General features: G+C 42.9%; 1 protein-coding gene across 1 annotated transcript in view; it reads left to right on the top strand.

Moving 5' to 3' along the window:
* The window catches only part of ZMAT4 (zinc finger matrin-type 4), a 319,392-nt gene that overhangs the window by 135,375 nt on the left and 162,067 nt on the right, over nt 1-21,950 (top strand). The window lies entirely within an intron of this gene.

Consider the following 21,950-nt stretch of genomic DNA (forward strand, 5'->3'; position numbering starts at 1 on the left):
TGCCTGATTCTTTTTCTGTAAAAGGAAGAGGCTTCCCAAGCTCCTTTCCTGACATGCTGTTTGGGGACTGAGTATTGTAGTGGTGCCTGCATTTAAATGTCCACATGCCTTTGTCTGCAGCGTCTGGCAAGAGAGACCCTGCACTCAGGGCTCTCAGCGCGTGCACTGAGGACAACGTTTTGCAAATGATGCTGGGTGGCTGCAGGAATGTCCATTCTCTGGGAGGAGAGTTGGAAAAGTGGCTACAACACAAACTGTGTTTCCTCAGGCTTTATAGTGTCAAATTCCTGAAACCAGCTCTCACACGTTTTTATCAACTTTCTAACTCATATCCTGTATTTTAGTAGTGCTGCTTTTGTTTTTTTTAATCTGGCACTGTCTGAAAATGGACTGTTCTAGATGAGTATCTTTTTTAGATAATTGGCTATTGCTCTTGTGAGAACCAAAAATGAATATTTAACCATTTTGATGGAAAGTCTTATAAAATGTGTGGAACACTATCTTGTCCTCTATAAACATAAAATATTGAATATAACTTAAATCTCCTGTGTGCCTAAGGTCATCTCTTTTATTCTTTTATTCAACAAATAGTTATTAAACTCCAGATATGTGCCGAGTCCCGTGCTAAGTATTGGGTATTTAGTATCATTATTCTCAGATTTATCACCACCAGCGTTTCCTTACAATGGCTCCATTTATACAACTTGACTGCTTTGCTGTTATATGTTAAATCTGGAGTTTTGAGCAATGACAAGGTAAAGTTTCTGCCTGGAACATCAGATTCGGTGAGCAATTCAGATTGTCACATGCTCAGTCAGTTACAAGCTGAGTCAGCCAAGCCTCAGCCCAGCCTTTTTGTCGTCTAGTCATAGCTCTTCTCCCCAGAAAGAGCTGGAAACAGTTTATGTTCTTCAAAAATAAACTCAACAGGCTCTGTAATTTTTGGGTCACAATAGATACCGATTTCATTGTATCACGTGCAATAAAAGTTGATATAGAGCCCATATGATATGTTTAGGGTATTTCTAAAAATCCTTGCACGTTCATTTGATTCCAAAGCAAAAAATATTTGATGCCAAATTCAAACAAGAGAGCATTATTGCAGAAAATGTAATTTCTATGCTAACGTCTTTAAAGATTTCTTCAATTTTGGATAGTTCAGCTTTCTTTTGGTTTTGCCTCTGCGATAGCTATCTGTAGCCTTCTGGAGGAGTTGTGTTCCAGAAGGTCTGCTGTATAGTGTGGAGGGAATCCTGCCTTTGTCTGACTGTCCGTGTAAACCTGTATGTGCTTTTATACCGAGTCTGGGAGAGCAGACTGAGGAACATTCTCACCGGAGGGGGCTGATGGCAGCTGAGAGCAGGTAGACCCGCGCTCTGGTCTCTGCTTGGTGGTCCCCTTCCAGCTCAGAATCTTTCCCCTGGGACACTGGCACTCTCTTGGCAGTGGGCACTTTTTCTTCATGTGGAAATCATCCAAGTCTACGCTGAAATATTCTCGATTTTGTTTTATTATATTTTGCAGAATCTCATGAAATTGGTTGTGGTTCACAGGCAGATGCCTATAATAAATTACACGTTTCACATACTGGATCTTAAAATTGGGCCAGTACCTCCTCTTAGGGGCCATTTGAAAATATGTGAGGCTGGCTTTGGTTGTTACAATGCAGTCCACTGGCGTTGAGAGGGAAACGGCCAGGGGTCCTGAATGTCTTGCAATGTGCAGGTCAAAACAGTCCCATCTAAAAGGCCAGAAATGTGTCTGTTGAGAAATAAAAATTTTACTTTGATATTTATCTATTGATTGATTCAACAAATATTTACTGAACACCTACTCTATGCCAGACACTGTTCTAGGTGTTGAGGATACAGAGGACAAACAAAGTCTCCGTCTTTGGGGAAGTGGAGTATTCCGGTGATACAACGGACTGGTATTTTCCTGGTTTCAAGAGTTTGTTTAGTTGTGTTCCGTTTTTTTGGAGTTTTGAGATGGAAAACCATAGGCGAATGACATTAAGTACAGGGGAGCTGGGTGGCTGCCTTGCAGTGTGAACCTGCCTTATAAATTCTGTTTCTGGAGTGACCCAAAATTATTAATTCCAATAGTCAGCACACCTGGGGGACAGTAGGGGAGAAAAAAAGTCACAAGACAGAAACACAAAACATGTATCAATTCTTGGAATTAGGATTTGGTTCTATGTTCCTATAAATGATAAACACCAGTAATGTTTTCAAATTGTGGCTTTTAATCTTGATCTAAAGCACAGCTGAAGCTCAGACTATCCTAAAAACCCAGTATTGCTACTGAAGATTACATTCTTAGCAACTGTTACATCCTAACACTTTTATTACAATGATAGTGTCATCTCAATAAGAGTATTGACTAATCCAAGAGTGAGGGACATACTGGAACTTTATAGTTCCTTAAAATGAGTATTGTTTTTTCCTTGAGACTCTAAAAATGTGTAAAATGATTTTCTATTTAATATCAAATATACTAGTAAGGTAATTAAAGGTATACCTCGTTTTAAACTTTTGAGATACTTCTAGAAAGCTGTATGTAAATGATAATTTACTTTAAGAGTAAGTTTTCATTGGTTTGTATTTTATTCTGAGAAATATTTGACCTTGTACCCTGACCTTTCTACTGATCTTTCATCCTGTCTTTCAAACACCTGAATCTTGATCCATATTCCTCACCCCCCAAGTCAACATGTTCTCAACTGAAATCATCATCTTACCCAAATAATTTCTCCTTCCCAACTACTGTTATCTGATAGGGACTGTCACTGTTCCCCCAGGCACCCCAACTCGAACGTTCAGTCATACTCTACTCCTCTCCTTTGTCTGTCCAGGCCTAGAGCCAACACTTACTGTTCTTGAAGCTCCTGCAGAGTGTAGCTTGTCCTGGCACCTGTCAGCCTTGGTAACATGGAACGCTATAATAACATGCCATTTTACTTGCCCTGCCTCCAAACACACAGTCTCTGGACACAGGAATCTTGACTTTAAATTTTAGGAAACTTCTCTCAATCCAAGTAATTAGTATATACCCATACCTGGAGAGGGTATTCCTCTTGGTACTTTGTAGCCCTGATGAGAGGATGCCCTGGGAATAATATCTACCTTCCAACAGGAGCAATATTTGGTTTCCTGTGTAGCCTTATGTGCGACTAAACATAAGAATAGACACTGGGTTTTCATAGCAGCCCCCAGTTCCTCCTTACTGAAGAATTGATGAGTAACCTTCACCGGCAACACCAAGGGAATTGTTTCTAAACTGATCTTATCTAGAGCTTCTTCTCTGAGGCTCCCCCTGCTCTTGCCCTGGAGTCTGGTCTGCTCTGCAGTGTCCAGCACTTGCTCCAGGCCTTCATCAGTAACTTGGTCTTGGTTTGGTCCTGTGCACATGTGTCTTTGACAACTGCATTTTCTTAGCTCTGGCAGTGGTGGCGCCATGCTACAGTTGCATCCGTCTAGTCTGTTGTGTGTGTCTGCATCTTCCCTAAGGCCAGGGCGGATGGGGCCACGGAGAAACCCTTCTAGTAAGAAGAGCTTCCTCCCATCTGAAGCCTCCACTGAAAATGTACGCTGGATTTGGGCAGCACGATGACATGTCTGGAGTACAACTGAGCCTACCCCCGGCGACAGCACATGTAACGTTACCACTTCAGCACATGCCTTGTGTAACTCTACGTGGGTTCAGGCCCCTGTCACTTTTCTACCAAACTATGGTGACGTATTTTTATCTGATTGCTGCTCTCAATCTTCTTTCCTTGTAGAGGGAAAGATCCCATAGCATTTGAGAAGCAAACGTTGCTCTCAAATAAGCATTAATCCTGTTCTTTCTCTTTGCAGAAAGCTTAGTGGCTCCTGATGGCCTAACAAATCCATCCACGTTCCTTACCCTGGCATTTATGACTCTTCTTGATTTGGCTCCAACTTACAACTCTGTTTCCAGCTCCCAGTCTCTTGCTCAAGATCCACACCCAGGCTCACGGATCCCTATGTCCTGCCCCCCACACACCTAGTAGGTTCCTGGCCTCATTCTTTGCTCTCTCCTTTATGCATGTCTAGATTGTTCATCTTTTCGACTTGCAATCACTTAAAATCCTGCTGTCTCTGAGTCTCAGCAAGGCTATCATCTTCTCCATGAAGCGTCCCTTGAATTTCCTGCTGGAAATGGTGTCCCCATCATTCTAATGTTCATAGAATCTCGTTTTTACCTGTCACCTCCTGGGACTAGCTAATTGTTAATATATACCTGCAGGGGTGTCAGCTCCTTCAGGGCAAGGATCAGGTCTTACTCATAGTGTAGTTCCTCACTCAGGGGAAGGCTCAGGAAACATTTGTTGAATGTATAAATGAATGAATGAGTGAATAATAGTTGTTGAGTAAATAGAAAATCCTTTATTGAAGCAAGTTACTTTCTGCTGATTTAGGCATGTTCTAAGGTTGCGTTTCGCAACAAATATTTCTTAAAATGGAGCCTACCCGTCATAGGTATCTGGAATCCATGTATGTGTCATTCTTAATGAAATCAGAAAGTGGTGCCTAAGGCTCCTCAGAGAGTAACAATTCTCTGCTACCTGCCCCGAAATTGCCTGGATGAAACTTGTAGTAGGTTCCGACTGCCCAGCCGTCCCCAAAGCTTCTACGTTTCAGCAACTTGTTAATAGGCCCCTTAACAACTCGAGTTCATTCCATAGAATATACAGGATTCTCTCTGAAGTGTATAATATTATTAACACACGTCCTGTGAATTAACATTATGACTAGGCATGCATTGCAAATTAGATGCAGTTACCCTCTTTCTGGCAACAGCTTTGGAAAATTTAGAACATAATAGAGTTTCAGGCCATTTTAAGCTGGAGGTGAAATATGCCAGAGTTTTGGTTTTTGCGAAGACAATAGCAAACTTAGGAAAGTTCAAGAATGAGGTCCATTCCACCCCCTGAACCCCTGGTATTGACTTTCCCCTGCAAAGATGGATTCCAGGCTCTTATAAAAGAATGTCAGTTCACTCCAACTGTGTTCAGAGTTGTTTTAAAGTAAAGGCATGGAGGTCATGCTCAGTCTGTGCTGCCTGGTGTCGCTGGTTCCCAGCTTCGGCATTCCTTCTCTTCCCGTAGCCAGCTGGGGTGTGCCGGCCTCGGGCCTGTTTGGGAAGGGATGGTGAAGGTCTGGCTGAGAGCTCTGAAAACCAGCACTTGTCATGTTTGCTTCAAGACTTATCCTGACCTCATGGACCCGTGGATACTTCAGATAGCTGCTACACTGTCCTTCCTCCTCTGTCCGAGTCCCCTCTTGGTGACTTAGCTGCTGCTCTAGGACAGGAGGCTGTCCTTTCAGCCCCCATGCCTCCTGGGCATTAAAGTCCTGGACATGAATCCATCCCAATGGCTTGGGCCCTGCTTCTCGCTGCCTGACTGTCCTAATGCCAGGTGCTTCTTTGCTGCTGGATTTCTGAGGCTGCAGCCCCAGGATGCCCACTGTGTGCTCTCTGGCTCTGTAGTGCCGGCTGTGTGCCTGAGCCTGTGCTCTCTTGCTTGCTGGGCTGCCTGCTCCCCGGTACCTACTGCTGGGTCTGACCTTCCTGTTGCAGGCAATTGCCTCCCTTGGCCTTTGAGCCAGATCTGTTTGCCCTTCCTTCAGGGGGAGCTACTTCCCTGGGGTTTCCTTTATCCTTATGAGACCTCTGTCAGGCCTGCACCAGCCAGACCCTCCATGTACGTACTTAGGTCTAAGCCCCTTCAGGGAACACAGGTTGGAAACCCACATACACAAAAACATACAATGTGTACAAGTCAAGTATTTTAAAAACAATAGAAAATTGTGTTGTGAAGGTGTTACGTTAGGTAAATCAAAATGGACCATCATATGATGGCATATTCACATGCATACAGAAATTTCTATTTTTATTATGATGCCATCCTAATAGAAATGCCCATTTGTGCAAATGAGTGATATATTTGCATCAACTCATCTTCAATCACAATTTACTTTTATGTACTTTTATTGTTTTTATGTGTATTAAATCATTAGTAAAAATAAAGCAGAGAATGCTAGTCTATTTTACCTCTCAGCATTATTCAAAAGGAAAAGACCATTGTGTTTTCTCAATACGTTCTTGGGATACCAGCCATTTGAGTCTGGGAAAGGTTTTATTCTGAAAATATTCATGAGTTCATCAATATGGGCTTCCATTCATGGATACGTGTGATAAACATTCCATTTACATTTCTGTTATTATGAATTACCTTTTTTCTTTTTAGTTTAAGTTAAAACGAATATACTCACATTGTATGAAGTTTAAGTTGAGCCTTCTGTGAATCACAAGTCTGCAGATTTTAAATATAATATAGTGATTCAAACATATTACTGTTTATACCTGGTCAATTACATTCTCATCAACGTGAAATAATTTATTTAAAAAATATTGAGACTTCAAGGAAAAAAGTACAAAAAAAAGCACTAATACTCATAAGCTGAGAGTTCTTCATTGCTTTAGATATTGTTTATTTAGTATTAGGCAGAACGCATGGATAACTAACTGCAATATAAGTTTTTTTTTATTTAACATGATTGACTAGTAGCATGTTTATATAGCTGACAACTGTGTAGAGTTCGAAACTTACTGTATGTGAATGCAGGTACTTCCAACAGCTTTCGCCTCTTCTAGTCTAAAGGCCAGAAGCGAAACCTAGTTCTCCCCCTTGAATGCTAGATAGAGCAGAGATAATTAACTGTCCTCCAAAAGATGTATGCTCCACCTTCCAGAATAGAATCATCACTGACAAGCGGCTACGTGGCTGAAGACGTCGTTTCCCAGCCTTTCTTCCATTTAGATGGGTCACAGTACTAGTCTCACCAAGGGAATGTGAACCGAAGTGATGCACATCAGCTTCAGGAAAAATTGTGAAAAAGAAAACGTGCAACAGTTAATAGATACAGAAATTTGTGGTGTGTTCATACAATGGAATGCTGTTCAGCAATACAAAGGAGGGAAGTACTGATTACAGCAACAACATGGGTGAGTTTCAAAACATGGTGTTGAGCAAAGAAGCCAAACACAAAAGAAGGCATGTTGTATAATTCCATTTATATGAAGTCCAGGAATAGACAAAGCTAATCTATGGTGGTGGAAATCAGAGACTAGTTGCCTGGGAGGGGCTGATGGACTGACTGGACAAGAGCCGTAGTGTAAGGGTAAGGGAGATGGTTCTGGGTCAGGGAAATGGTTGACATCTTGTTTTGGATGGTGATTATCACACAGGTGTAACAATTGTCAAAACTCATTGACCTGACTACTTAGGATCTGACTATTTGTGTGTGTAAATTATACATCAATAAAAATGAGGTGTGCTTTCTCTACTCTTTCTTTCCTCATCCTCTTACTCAGTAGTTCTCAACCAGAAGCAATTTTATCCCCAGGGGACATTTGGCAGTGTCGGAGGCAGTTTTTACTTTCGTCCTTCTGGCATTTAGTGCTTAGTGGCCTATGATGCACAGGACCTGCAATGCACAGGACAGCCCTCCCCAACAAAACATTGTCTCTTCTAAAATGTCAATAGTGCCAAGGTTGAGAAACCCTGCTTCAGCTGAATGCATATGGCTCTGAGTCCCTAGGGAAGGATGAAACCCCATGATGGAAAGATCATTGCCACCCACAGGCTGGAAATACCAACATTGGATGTTACCTGAGCAAGAAATTAACTTTTACTGTTTCAAGGCATTGAAATATTAGGGTTTGTTTGTTTCAGTGGTTAGCATTACTTTAACTAACATATCAGACTTTAAAATGTTGGCACTAAGAATAATATTTATTGCAGTGTCCTCTTTATTAGGAGACATGAATGACATTTATCTTAAGTCTTAATATCAAGCAAAGCTATGCTTCCTCTGAATCGTTATCGTGATTTTGTCTCATGGACATTGTCAGTCATAACTTTGTGTGTTTTGCTTCTTGTTTCAAATCACAGAGACCTGAGAACTGAATCTTTAGGTGCTTTTTACAAGCAACTGTCCAGGGACACACGGTTTGCGTTTCCGCCCGCTCCCCTTGCCTCAGTCTGTAATATTTTCCTTCCCTTAGTTGCCTCTAGCACCAATTCCCCTGACTACTTATTTTCCCTTTTGGTATATAGGTTTTTTTTTTTTCAAGGTCAGCTCATATTCTTTGTGTAGCAACGCAGCTTTATAAATTTAAAAACATATAAATAAAATATTTATTCAAATACCCAGTGTTCCTTTGTTCAAGGTTTTGAATTAATAATGGTTTTTGTATCCCAGACCTTGAAGGGATTTTCGTCTCGTCGCAACCTCTAAGGTCCAGAGAGATAAAATGATGTACCCAAGTTCATAGTGATCATTCGTGGAACTATTTTTATCTTTGAAATAGAAAGTATTCTCTACTGTATACACAAAGTTCTATACTTTATACATAGAGTACAACTTGCTCATCACTCAGTGGACGTGCCTTGTGGGTTATTCTTCTCGTGGTGAAAAGGGATTCATGCAATCGACAGCAGACGCTGTTGGTTACCACTCAACATCCATCTTCCCTCCCTTTTTCCTTTCGGCAAAGCCTCGATTTTTTCACACATCCACCCTTCTCAGCTAAGCCTTAAGCTTCAGGAGAGAGACATCCATTTCAACATCAAGGGCCATGTCATGATTGGAGTAAGCGGTGTCCCTTGTGTCCTTGTCAGTCATTGGTTTCATACCTGCACATGTGGTGCTGTTCTGGCTGCTGAGATGCAGGGTGAGACAGCCGAGGGTGGGTGTGGCAATTATGGGAATAGTTTTACTCCATCTTGAAACTAGACACAAGGAAAGATCGTTCTACTGCTGAGTGTCGGCATGAGATGACTAGAGCTCCGGCAGCCTGAGAGTTAGCCTAAAGCACAAATCAGACAGGCTACACAGGGCAGGCCAGAAGGAGCAGAAGAGCCTGGGCGCTTGTCGAGCTGCCAAGCCACTTACAGAAGTAGCCCTGGGGCTAAAGTACCTCCCCACGTATTATCAGAGAAAACAAATTCCTTAGGCCAGTTGATTGGGTGTTTTCTTTTTTTTGCAGTTAAAAGTATCCTTCTAAAATATCTTTCTCCTCGTCTCTGATGACCTGGGGTGGACCTAACATTTGCAGCGCTCCTGTTGGGGGCCCGTGTGAAATCTGGGCTCATGAACTAGGAATGTAAGTCCTCCCTGCATCAGAGCGTGCTCCAAGAAGCTGAACTTACTAACCAGGCACCTAAGACGGGTCAGCACACTGCTGCTGTAAAGGGTCTGAAGGTAAGGATCTGGAGTTTTGTGAGCCCCATGGTTTCTGTTGCAACTCCTCAGCTCTGCGGCGGTAGCACAAACGCAGCATAGACAACACGTAAGCAGATGAGCGTGGTTCTGCTCTAATCAACTTTGTTCACAAAAAGCAGGCAGCAGGCCAGATTTGGGCTGTGGGCCATAGTTCGTCGGCCTCCCACCTAAAATAACTTCTTAGCCAACTGCAGATAATCTGGGTTGATGGGGCACAGAGCAGCTGACTCTGAGACCACTCACCTGACTCCCGTTTTCTCTCCTTTCGCTTGCATTGTCTGTCCTCTGGTGAAACAGCCGTCTGCAGTAAGATGGTGGAAAGGCCAAAAGTCAAGAGAGAAAATTGAGAAACAAGAGGTTTATGTAATTGACAGTCTACTTAATCACTTACTGAATAATTGATGTTTTTGAAAACATTTGTCTAAAAAAGCCCATGAATTTGATGCCCCTGAATGAATGAGAAAAATACATCTGGAGCAGATTTCCTCCAGTCTATCTGCTTTCACACAGAACATCTTTGACCAAATAAGGGCAACTTGATTAGCCTTTGGAGTTTGCACAAAGGCAGGTGCATCTGGGTAGTTTGTGCAAGAATGTTGTTCTAATTAGGGAAATAGGAAAGACCTTATTTCCGAAAGTGCTCATCTGTCACATTTAGTCTGCATACTATTTGAGATAATAATGAACTCTGTCAAAAACAACATGAGGTAATGGAAATCAGGTAAAAGATTGATCTAGGCAAGTACCAATGATGAGTGTCTGCTGAGAAAGAAAGTAGGATAGGAAAAGCGGAGCGGAAATTGGAGTATCCTGGCATAGATGATATAATAAAAAATTATAAACCAATATACAATTGTGTGCAACACATATGCCAAAGAATGTTCATTAATTTTACGAAGTCCTGCTATCTCTCATTCTCCCTCTTTCTTTAAATGCAACACTGTCTCTGAAAGTAGGTGGAAATGGAATCATGACCTGAAAGTAGATCCTCGATGTACATATGGGCTTTGATATGGATTCTCCTCTGTGACCACCACTCAGGACCAGCAAAGCCTGTGCACCTCTGCCTGAGCATCGTGCTTTGGGCACCTGCTCTTTGCGCCCCATTGAGAGTAGATATATGCGTTGTATCATGCTACAGGGAGATGTTTACATCCAGTGCCTCCGTGGACTCTGATTAATACAAATGCGCACAAAGAGAAAACAGGACAAAAGAACACCCTCTCCCCCGCCGAAGCAGCAACTCAGGAAAGACGTTACGTCAGCTTTCTTTCTAATTAGGTCCTCTCTGCCTCTTTGGAGAATGAGTGAACACAGCCACGGTGAGACACCATGAGACAGGAATCGCTCTCCCCACAGCCTGATTGCCACTTTACAATTAATTGAGAAATCTGTGCTTTTAAGTTTCTGCCAGGTGACTTAGTAGGAATAAACAGACCGACAGGTGTCTGGGGAAGCGTGGCGCTGATGTCTGGCTATTCTGAAATGACTTCCCTCCTGAGCGTGCTTCCTGTGGCTTGGCTCCTCACGAGGCAGCCTCTGTCACCAAGCGGTCCACTTGCGAGTCATGTAGTGATGGCAAAGGAGTTGCCACTCCAGCTTTCTTAGTGGGAAATATAGACAGATTAAACAGGAAGTGCAGTTTTGACTTCCAGCCCTTCTGATAGTCAAATTATTTTGTAGGTGAGCACAAAGAGCTAAGTGTCTGGTTACCTCCTCATTCTAGGTCTTGCGCTTCTTTCTGTCCCGGTTCCTGACTACCTATCTACTTCATCTCCTCGCTCGAGTACCCTACTCTCACTTTGTTGAGGAGGGGCAAATTTTCCCTCTACCCCTCTTGAGTTCTTGTGGCTGGTCTAATAATTAAATTGATACAAGACGGATTAACAGGAGAAAAAAGCAAATTTACTTTGTGTGTCTGGAAGTCTTATAGAAATGGGACCTAAGAATTGACCAAGGCAGGCAGCTTTTATACTTTTTTTTTTTCCTGAGGGAGATTAGCACTGAGTTAACACCTGTTGCCAGTCCTCCTCGTTTTTTTTTCTTGAGAAAGATTAAACCTGAGCTAACATCTGTGCCAATCTTCCTCTGATTTATATGTGGGTCACCACCACAGCATGGCTGATGAGTGGTGTATGTCCATGCCCGGGATCCAAACCTGTGAACCCAGGCCGCTGAAGCAGAACACACTGAACTTAACCATTATGCCACTGGGCTGGCCCTCAGCTTTTAGACTTCTTAGAAAAAGAAGCTATAAATTTGTGAGAGATTGACAAGGCAAAGAAATGTAGGTTTGGGTGCTTAATTAGGGAAGAATCTAAGCAGAGTGGTTTACACAGCCTTCCTGGCCCCACTTTTCTCTCTCTGGCCATGAGGATGTCCCTCTACCTTCTGGTGAAGGGAGGGCCCCTTTCACGTGGGAGATTTATTTCCTGCTTTCAGAGGACAGAGACGGGAGGGTCAGAGTGTTCTTCTTGCTGCAGCTGTTTCTCAAGTAACTTTAATTCAAAATAATTAATACTCCACTGTGACACATTTTGGGGTGGCCCGCCCTGAGCCCCGATAATTTCTACCCTTTTCCAGACTGTGTCATCTCCTTTCTCATCTCTATATTTCACATATGCTTGTCAAAGTCTTACTCATCCTTCAAGTCCTGTTTAAATATTTCTCCCTCTACGGAGGTCCCAGCTCTCTCTGGAAGAGTTATTCTATCTGCCGTGCCTCCCTCTGTCTGCTTAGAACATATCCCAGTGTATTAAAATCCACTGACCCAGTTAGGTGTCATTCTCCCTCCTTTCACAGCAAGTTCCTGAAGGTCAGGGTCTATATCTTATTCATCTTTGATGCCTGGCACATAATAGATGATTAATAAATATCCGTGACTATGAGTCAGACAACTAAAAAGCTAGATGTCATCTTAAAACATTGTTCAATAATGTGCTGATCTACAAAACAGGTTAGAACAAAATCAAACTTTTTTTTAGAAGGCTGACAGAGCACAACACCCATATGCAAGCTATTAAGCTTCAAATCTCACTAAAAGCCAAGAAAGTCATTTTACATCCTGCCTTCCTGTGAAGCTTGGGCCCACCATGGATGCCATGCCGGGCTCCTTGAACGGTGTGTCATACCTTCTGCTCCCCATCCCATTTGGATTGTGTTACTGAGTGAAGTCTCGGAGTGTAGTCAGCCTACCTGTTTTCATATGGTTCTTGTCCCATGGCAACTCTGCTGGGCAGAGAGTTGCGAAGGAGAGTCCTGGGGAGTGGCTTTTGGGTAGAGAAATCGAAGTGCAGAGGACAAAACAGCCCAGTGAACAGGGAAAACTGACTTGCCAGCTAAGCGGGGCCTCTAACCTGGCCCTCGGGGGGTAGTGTTGGCCAGCACAAGAGGAGGGCGTGGACCCCGGGGATTTCAGGAGGCACTTGTGGTAGGGTGGTAGCAGTCACCATTGGTGCGCATTTTTAGGAAATGTGGCATTTTGAGGACATTTCAGTGCCCACATGGCGCACAGCCCTTCTCTACCAGCAGAGGCTTTCTTCACGATGAAGGGCAAAAATCTAGCCCCTGCCCCTCCTCGGTTGTCGCCGAGGAACAAATGTACCGCGTTCCACTGATCCGTTGGCGAGTCTCACCTGGAGTTTGGAGGCTTTTCTTCTGCAGAAATTATCTTATCAAAGCTTGTTGGATTTCCACCTGGCCGCCTGGATTTCCGCCTGGATTTCTCCTCAGCCCGTGAAGGACCTGAGGCAGAGCGTCAGCGGAGCCTCCTCAGCTGTTCCTGACCAGCCTTTACAGCGTGATTCCTGTGAGAAGGGAGGTTTGGGGCCTCAAACAGGGTTGCTCAGTCCCCCTCCCTCTCTGTCCTGACCGAGGAGGCTTCCCGGCCCTTGGCCTTCGCAGGCGATGCTCTGAGGGCTGCAGTCCTGAGCACCCGTTAGTTTCTCACTTTTTAAATGTTAGACTTCTGTTACAGCATTCACAGGAGATATTTCTCCATCTCTGTCTTCTCCCTGAGTGAAGATGCACTTGCAGGGTCAATAAGTGGGGAAGAAATGGCGCTGACGGGTGGCGGGGTGGGGCTGCTGACGCTTTGGAAAACTTTTTCTTATATATGTCAGCCATTCTTTTTTGTCTTCTTTCTTTCTTTCTTTCCTGAGGAAGATTCACCCTGAGCTAACATCCATTTCCAATCTTCCATTTTTTTTCCTGGGCCATCACCACAGCGTGGCTGCCAACAAGTGGTGTAGGTCCACGCTCAGGAACTGAACCCAGGCTGCCGAAGCAGAGTGCGTCGAATTTAGTCACTAGGCACTGGGGCTGGCCCCCGATGTTAGCCATTCATGCATTAAGAGTGTGTATGTTGGGCACTAGGAGGACCAGCTTAGGAGTATATGAGTGTGCATGGGTGTGTATGCATGTGCGCATGGATACGTGTGTGTGCATGCTCGCTCCTAGGTAGAGATGCATATGAACAGTGTCTGCTCCCGTTTGTCAGTTTTCTCCTGCATGCAGATTCCCGTCATTTCCTTGGTGCCCCATTCAACCTACTGCATTTCTCCTTAGTTTCCTTCTGCTCGTGGGCAGGAGGGGTTGTTTGTCAGTGTTCTGAGTCTGGCTTTTCCCCTTGGGGGTCTCATCACATGGTTTAATTTTTGTATATCACAGGAAAAAAGAGAATGATTATTAAATCTGTTGAGGATAATTTGAATTTTTCTTATATGATGATATTTTACTTAAGGACACATTTCGGGCTCTTTATAAAGAAAAGCAGAGAGTGCTACAAAAATCGTTCCAAGCATAAAAAGAGAGGAGGAGAAGTGGCTTTGAGATATTTATGATCTGACTGTGTACTTGTCTTGTTATAAATACGAATTCCCTACCCACGAAGATGCATCTAGAGAATAGCTCTAAAATGCAGACACATGGTTTGGCTTTAAGATAAAGCTCTGTGGTTCAGGAAACCTCTACCCTCAGTGTCACCTCAAGTCTTAAAAATAACTTTCTCATGACATTGCTCCTCTGCCTCTGAGCCTGTCCCTCCACCCGCCATCCCCTCATTCATTGTGCCACCAGGAGACAGGACTTGTAACAGAGTCTACCAGGCGATTCTGGGATTTTATCTGGCCGGTCATCTCGCTGGCTGTTGGTGTCACACTCCCTGTCATCCTTTTCCTGTAACTCAAGTGCATGATGGCGGCAGGGAGAGGGGGTGACGCAAGTGTTTCTGACCTTAGACCCATGTTGTATTCACCCAAAGCAATCACAAAACTTTCTAGAGAATTTTAAAAAATTGTTAAGAAAAGCTGGGACACTCTCCCTGAATGGTACACGTATCCTAGCACCATTCATATTCAATACCAATGCTGATGGCTTCACTTGATTGTGACAACAGTCACTGGAATGAGATTGCTTCCGTGTGGATCACTCAGGGGGCCGGTATTTCCAGCAAATTCTGAGGCTAAATCATGTGGCCAAGAAGTTGGTTAGAATGTTTGGATGCAGGCATTCATTATTACTTTGGAATTACGGGAAGGCAAGTCCATCAGTGACCCAAGCTTACCAGAGGTGGAGGGTTACATAGATGGCTGCTTGGTCCCACCGCGCAGGATGCACCAAAACGATCCCCGGATCTCAACACCCAGCCAGAACTAGCATTGGGGAGGGGTGGGGGCTGCTGAGGAGTGGAGGGCTTTGTGCCCTTGGCCTCACAGAAGAGCAGCACATAAAAAGGCTTTGAGTTATCTTCTCTATGCCACTTGCTGTCTGTTCTGTTTATATTTCCCTGCTTTCACTAGTGTGTTTTCAGTGAAGTCTTAACAACTCTCATGCCAACTTATTCATTTGAAAAAGAAGTAAGGGGGGCCAGCCTCATGGCAGAGTGGTTAAGTGAGGCGTGCTCCGCTTCGGCGGCCCCGGTTCACAGGCCTGGATCCTGGGCGTGGACGTACACCACTTGTCAGCTGTGCTGTGGTGGCAACCCACATATAAAGTGGAGGAAGATTGGCACAGATGTTAGCCCAGGGCTAATCTTCCTCAAGAGAAAAAAAGGAAATTGGCAACAGATGTTAGCTCAGGGACAATCTTCCTCACCAAAATAAAAAGGAAAAATATCGCTTTGGTGTAATGTGTTTAAGGAGATGCCCCAGGTGTATTTCCAGGCCTGATCCACTTCCCCTCTGGGTGGTCAGTACTTTTAAGTGCCTCCAAGAATCAGGCTTGATTATTTATTTCTTCAGTTTCTAAGGGTCCCTGGGATTCCAAGTCAATGCCACAGCTGAACCTTAGGCAGTGTATGTGTCAGCGATTTGAAGGAAGAATATCATTAGAAATTGGAACCCGAATTCACAGGAACGTGAGAGACAATTGCTTCCAGACAGGAAGCCGTCTTCTCACACCTCCAGAAAGCTTAGCTCCAGAGCTTGCTTGAGAATCATGGTCTACATGGGCTGTCAGCAAACTTCACTTTTAGCTAAGGTGTTTGTTTTTCTCTGTGTGTGCGTCTCTCTGTCTCTCGTGTGGAGGTGAATTGAGTGAGCGGGGGTGTGGGAGGCAGGCGAGCAGATAATTGCACCATAACTGTTGTCAGGAGGAGCCTATCCAAGGAATCATGGGCGACTTCTGTTTTTCCCCCCTTCACCCAGACCTCTTCATACTGTAACCTTTGAATAAACTGGTAATTTTTAAAAATAAATAACTGCACTTTCGTAAACCACCTGTCATTGCAGCCATCCTGAGAGTCTTGTTACAAAGAGTTGCCCCCACAACACTCGGGCTCACTTTTCTCTTCAGCAATAGGAACCAGTAGGGCTTGGGTACATCATCCAGTTCATTTGGGCCCAAAATAGATTTCCCGCTCCAACACCAGGCCTACCTAAGAGGATGCCACAGTCTAGACCAGGCTTGATGTCAAAGCAAAGGCCAGCCTAACCTCCCAGATAGGCTGGTGACACTGCAGGATGGGTTACTTTATGTGTAGAGCAGAATTGCTGGCAGTTATGAAACACAGGATGCTACGTTAGTTAATTAACAGCTATCTATAAGTGGCTATTCTATATGAAGTTCTAATCCAGAAGCTGGCAGGAAGGAGCAAAAGAGAACAGAAAAACAAAATGCTAAATGCAATGTGGTACCCTGGATCGGATCCTGGAACAGAAAAAGAATATGGAAAAACTGGTGAAAGCCGAATAAAGTCTGGAGTTGACGTGATAGAGATGCACCGACGTTAATTTCTGAGTTTCGAAGGATGCCTCATGGTTATGTGAGATGTTAACATGAGGGGAAGCTGAGTGAGGGGTCTATGGGAACTCTCTGTACTATCTTTGCTACTTTTCTGTATATTTAAAATTATTCCAAAATACAAAGTTTACTTAAAAATAAAATAAAAAAGAACATACCATCCAAGCTCACAGTAACCTTAGTTTGCTAAACTTGGTCCCTGTCTGATGTTGAAAGAGTCTCTGAAGTTCTAATTATATGGAGCTTTTTCAAGGATGCACATTCTTACTGAATGTTATATTTTGCATATTTCTTTTTAGAAGGCGTTTCTTGCGCATGTCTTGTTTAGTTGAATGGATGCAGACAGGCTAGTGAATATGCGATTGGTTCTGACCTTCTCGTATAGCCTGCGTCAGAGATCAAGTACCTACTAAATGGCGAGTGAGAATCTCAGAACACCTTCCATCTGCCCCTTCAATTGGGACTTAAAGGCCTTCGGTGTGTGCAAAGTTTAATAGCAAAAGGATGATTCCATCCTAGTGGGAAAAGATGGTATTACTGAGCAATCAGAGGTAAAATTACCGGATTATCAAAGAGATACAGAATGTTTCAGCTAGTCTCCTTGTTAAAAGAAAGTGCTCAGAACTTTTCCTAGGATAGTGCTTTATATCCAGAGAGATTAATTTATTAGTGAAACAATTCACAGTGCTAGTGTGCTAGCGGTTGAGGGAATAAGAGGGAAACGTGGGGCTGCAGGCGGTCTCCGTGCTGCGCTAGAGAAAGTGTTAATGACAGAAGTCCGGTCCAGTCTAACCGGCTGGCACAGTAGATGAGCCTGGGTAGGTGTTGGTGTCTTGAGGGGACCCTACCTTTAGAAACCTCTGCAGAGCACAAAGCAGTAATGAAGATCTCCTGATAGAAGGCTGGACATTTTGACACCCCCCCCCCCACCCCCATCCAACTCCCCTTAAGGGAGAAAGAGTCCAAGGAAACTCCTGCAGGAGATTTAGGACGTTCCTTAGATAGGGAAGAATCATCCAGAACTCTTGGTCCCATCTGCAGAATTTCCAAGACAGCAGGTCTGTGGTGCGCCACTGGAATTTGCATTTCTAGCACGTTCTCCGGTGATGCTGATCCTGCAGATCCGAGTGCCACAATTTGAAAATCTAGACTTTGCTTTCTTAGTATTCATGATGAATCCAGTTGGGATTTTTTTTCCCCTTTAAAACCCTCCATTAATTTTTTATCTTTTCTTTAGTTCCGATCCTTTTATTTCTTTTCCCCAATGCTGTAGCAATAAAGACGGCAGAGGGAATTGGAGTAAACATGTCTGTTTCTCTTGTCCTCTCTATAGACACTTGAAGACTGGAAGTGGCATTGGGATCGTAAAAACATAAAACCAGCAGTCTCAGTAGACTTGGGCCGAACACACCCCACATCCCGCTGCCCTGGCAGTTTCCCTTCTTGACTTCTAGGGTCAGGGTGTTCCTGGACGGCAGCTTGTTTTTGGTCTGCAGGGGAATGTAAACTGACCCACACAGGACCGTGTTGGACAGGGGACCCAGATTGCTGAGGTGGGTCACACTGGTGGCAGTGCTTATGACAGACGTCCCTGTAGACGTGCTCCATCTATGGCCGGGTTTCGTCCCAAAGAGCTGAAAAGGAACCTCATCCCAAAGTGCATAATCCCTCCCCTTCTGTCAGCCTCCAAGATGGGCCGTCCCAGTGGCGCAGTGGTTAAGTGCGCACGTTCCGCTTTGTTGGCCCAGGGTTCGCTGGCTTAGATGCTGGGTGCAGACATGGCACCCCTTGTCAAGCCATCCTGTGGCAGGCATCCCGCGTATAAAGTGGAGGAAGATGGGCACAGATGTTAGCTCAGGGCCAGTCTTCCTCAGCAAAAAGAGGAGGATTGGCGGCAGATGTTAGCTCAGGGCTAATCTTACTCAAAAAAAAAAAATTTGGTTTCTTTTTTAAAAGGAAAAAGGAACATATAGTCCATACGGAATGTTTAGGCAATTTATAAAGACAAAGAAAAAAATTTTATATAAGTACATATATAGTCTTTTTAATATTTAGAGGCATGTCTTTCTAGTTTTTGCTTTCCCTCTTGTCTTCCTTCCTCTTTATTATGTATATATGAAGAAATAAAATACGTGCATACACAAGCAAATATTGGTTTTTGTACGTGGTGGTATGTGGACCGTGCTGGTTGTTGCCTGTAGATGGTGGTGCATCTCATTCGGCGTAAAAGACCCTGTCTTTGCTGTGACCTAGCCGGTCCTGCATGCCTTGCACCCTGCCCCGTCACCGCCCTGGCCTCATCACCTCTCCCTTCCTTCTGCTCCAGGGACACCGGGCTCCTTGCTAATTGGGAACACACTGGTCGCCCGCATGCTCGGGGCGTTTCTGATCATTCTCTCTACTTAGAATGTTCTTCCTCTGGAATTCTGCGCTTCTTTCAGGTTTTATTCAAAAGTCCCTGTTGGGCCACTTTAAAATTTCACACACTTCGTATTTCCCTTTCATTTTTTTCTCCTCCTTAACAATCAGGACTAACATAATATGTGTTTTACTTATCTTAATTATTATCTGCTTCTCCACTACAAGGGCTGTCACTTGGGTTGTTCCCTGCACTGTCCCCAGTGCACAGCTGACACTCCATAAACACCTGTTTAAAATGCCGGAGGACGAGCTCAGCACTGCATCAGCAATCAGAGTCCACGGCCATTAATGTCTCTGCCATGATTTTAATAGCTTTGTTTCCATTTACTGACTTAGTTTCCCATTACACCAATATATAAATATACCACAGTTTAGTAAACACTAGTTTAATAACTAACATACCACTGTTTGTTCAAATATTATCCTCTATTGTTTTTAGTATAGAAGTTTTAACTTATTTTGCTGTTGTAAGCAGCACCTTAGCAAATAACCTTATATGTATTTGCTCAAACCTCTGATAATTTTATTAGAATAAATTTCCAGAAATGAAATTTCTGGGTCAGAAAGAATATGTCTTTAACGTTTTTGATACGCATTCTCGAGTCACTCTCCAGAAAGGCTGTCGTTTTCTCCTAGCACTGATTTACAATGTTCATTTCTCCTCACCTTTTCACCTTTGACAGTACTAGAGACATATTTTTTAAAATCCCAATTTTGTGAATAAAAATAGTAACATTCAAAAAATTTATGTTTTTGAGATTGTTGGTAAGATTGATCCTTTTTCATATTTTTATCGGACATGTATATTTCTTGATACGTTTTTAGTTTGTGTTCTCTGCTTAATTCTGGGGAGTGATCAGCTTTCTTTTAGTGCTTTGCAAGTGCCCTTTATATAGATAAGCATTTTAAAAATACATATGGTTAATATTCTTTGCCGTTTTCTTTTAAATGTCTTCATGGTATTTCTTGATATGTAGGACATTTTAATGTTTCTGGAATGAGAGATGCATATCTTTTCTGTTTTAAACTGGTTTTTAAAAAATTTTATGCTTAAAAAGTTTAATTCATCCAAAGATTATATGAATATTTCTATATATTCGTATAGTTATTTAATGGCTTTATTATTTTCACCAAATTGTTGTTCAATCTTCCAATTCCATTTATTGAATAATGCCATTTTCCTCACTGACTTGAAATTTCCCTTTATTACATACTAATTTGAATATATTCTTTGGCTGTTTCTGCTCTTCCTTTGTTTTATTAATTTGTACCTTTCAGAAGCAGAAACCCACTTTAAAAATTGTTGGAGTTTTAGAATATGTTTTTCGTATTGGGCTAAATCACTCCTCATTTTTAATTTTCAAAATTATCTCAGCTATTTACTATCTGTTTTTTTCTTGCGGAAGAAATTCAGAATCAATTTTTTCCAGCCTCTAGTGGCTAAACTTGCACTGAATTTGTAAATAAATTTGAGAAGAAATGACTTTTCTTGGTGTCCAGTTGGCTAGTTCTTGATTCCCTTTCTTAGGGCGTTTATTAGCTGTGGCTGGATGTGCGTAATTCCTGGCCAGTTCCCAGTTTCTGCAAGTTCTTCCACTTTACAGTGAAGCTGTTCCTCTGGGTGGCATCTTTTCTTACCCCTGCTGCCCGGTTTCCGACATCAGGAGCAATGCCTCCCACTAAAGCTATGCTTCCTGGGCTGCTGCCCTGCTGCTCCCTTCCCTCTCTCTGGGCCCCTGTAGCCCATCATTTTTTGCTGCTGAGACAGGAAGCTACTTCCACCAGTATGTAATATATTAGTTGCATTCCCCTACCCAGCTGATAACTAGGAATGAATGTCACAGAATGCATGCAAAAAGATGACAAGCAGTGTTTTTATCAGTTCAAGAAGCCATATGATAAAGAATAGCTGTTCAGTTGTTATGTTGGTAAAAATCTGGTCTAGGGGTAGCATAGTGGGGTGTAGACGGTATCTTTTTATTTTTTGTTTCAGGAGTCTCTGTTTTATGAACTACAGCGCTGGGTAGGTTAACAATAAAAACAATAGCTTATTCTTAAATATGCAGCTCTTGCTCTAGGTGAGGCACCATTCTAAGTACTTTCCACATGTAAATTCATTTAATCCTCACTACTACCTTATGAAGGGAATCCTATTATTATTCTAGTTTTACGGCTTATCTCAATTGAACTCCTTATGCCTTACAGCAGGCAGAAATTCACTTTAAATTCTAGCATCATGTGGTCTTTCAGATTAATTTTTAGTGTGTGTTCCATCCTTTTCAGTCTTCATTAATATTTTAGAGTTATACCGAGGGAGACACTTAGGGCTGCTAGCCAGGCGCATTTTAAACTGGAAATCATCTTTTTCTTTTTTTAAACATTTTATTAGAAAATAAAGCAGAGATACAAAATTCTACAAAAAGAAAAAAGGATATATCAATTAGTGAATTCTAAGGCACACACCCTTGAAACCACTGCCCAGGTCAAGAAACAGATCTTTGCCTGTAATGCCAGGAGCGCCTCCATTTGCCCCGTCTCTATCTTGGCTCTCTTTGTTCCGCCAAAAGTAACCACTGACTTTTTCAGAATCATTTTCTCAGGTTTTTGTATAGTTTTATTATAAAGTGTGCCTCACTAATTCCCATAGTTTAGTCTTGCCCAATTTTTAAAAGCTTGATGTGTTTTTTTCGTCTATTTGAGCCTGTAGGTTCATTCTCCAATCCTTTCTTTTCCTTCCTTGTAAGTTACCTGTAAAAGAACTTGAGGGCATTTGACCTACAGTTTTCTAAAGTGGAGGTTTTGCTGATTGTGTATTTCTGGTCCCAATCAACACTTTCCTCTGTCCTTCCTATTCTTGCAAATTGGCAGATGGATCCAGAAACTTGTAGAGTCTGGGACTGATGCATCTGGTGAGACTGTAAATGGTATTGAGTTCTTTCATCCAAAGGCACATGGTATCTGATTGTCTCTCTTTTG

The sequence above is a fragment of the Equus asinus genome, chromosome 27 (assembly GCF_041296235.1).
Source record: "Equus asinus isolate D_3611 breed Donkey chromosome 27, EquAss-T2T_v2, whole genome shotgun sequence".
Classification (NCBI taxonomy): domain Eukaryota; kingdom Metazoa; phylum Chordata; class Mammalia; order Perissodactyla; family Equidae; genus Equus; species Equus asinus.